A 302-nucleotide genomic window follows, 5' to 3' on the forward strand; every position below is an offset into this window, starting at 1 on the left:
TTTCTCACAAACATTTATATAGTGGATTGTGTGGACTACGGTCCCGTGGTTTTTCCTTCTCACGTCGAGGAGGTTTTCCACGTAAAAAGTGATTGTCTCATTTACGTTTTTCTGCATATTACATCCCGCCATCGTCGAAGTATTTTCTTCACAGGTTCACACAAGGTCAGGGGAACACGACCATTAGTATTTCCGCTGCGCCGTGTGAGTTTCCCCAACAGAGTGGTATCAGAGCTTCTGGTTTTAGAGCTTTGATTTTGATAACTTTGGGTTGTTATTTGCTTGTGTGAAAGATGGAAAAT

At 42.1% G+C, this 302-nt stretch overlaps 1 pseudogene; it reads left to right on the forward strand.

The window, feature by feature from the left end:
- The window catches only part of LOC106330440, a 6,209-nt pseudogene that overhangs the window by 1,050 nt on the left and 4,857 nt on the right, over positions 1–302 (forward strand).

Source organism: Brassica oleracea, chromosome C1 (genome assembly GCF_000695525.1).
Source record: "Brassica oleracea var. oleracea cultivar TO1000 chromosome C1, BOL, whole genome shotgun sequence".
Lineage (NCBI taxonomy): Eukaryota > Viridiplantae > Streptophyta > Magnoliopsida > Brassicales > Brassicaceae > Brassica > Brassica oleracea.